Below are 455 nucleotides of genomic sequence, written 5' to 3'. Positions count from 1 at the left end.
TACAATGTACTAGTAGTAATGTAGTAGCAAAACAATGTGTCGTCGTCCGTCGGAAAATATTATCATGTCGCAAGTCAGTTACGATTTTACAGTTAAACCGCTGTTGGACTGATTTTGATGAAGTAAAATTTCATAAACAAGATAATAAATATTACCCGAGTTTAAACATAAGTTACTTTTTTCAAATTCCTATCCCCTGATACGGTTTATGTAAGATAAACGTACCGTACGTAAACGTACCGCACCGTAGCGGTACGCAAATTGTATTTATAAATTTATAATTTATTACCTAAATAAAAGAAAAAACTGGAAATGATGGAGAGCAAGCTTTTGGTTAGTTTTACAGTCCAAGGCGATGATGTTTTAGGTTTTACATAGGTATAATTTTAAAACTACCAAAGTTGCTGCTGCTAAAAACATTTTAAAATGTAGTTTTATCTACAACATACTGGCAA

Source organism: Plodia interpunctella, chromosome 1, assembly GCF_027563975.2.
Source record: "Plodia interpunctella isolate USDA-ARS_2022_Savannah chromosome 1, ilPloInte3.2, whole genome shotgun sequence".
NCBI lineage: Eukaryota > Metazoa > Arthropoda > Insecta > Lepidoptera > Pyralidae > Plodia > Plodia interpunctella.
This window is presented reverse-complemented; position numbering follows the sequence as displayed.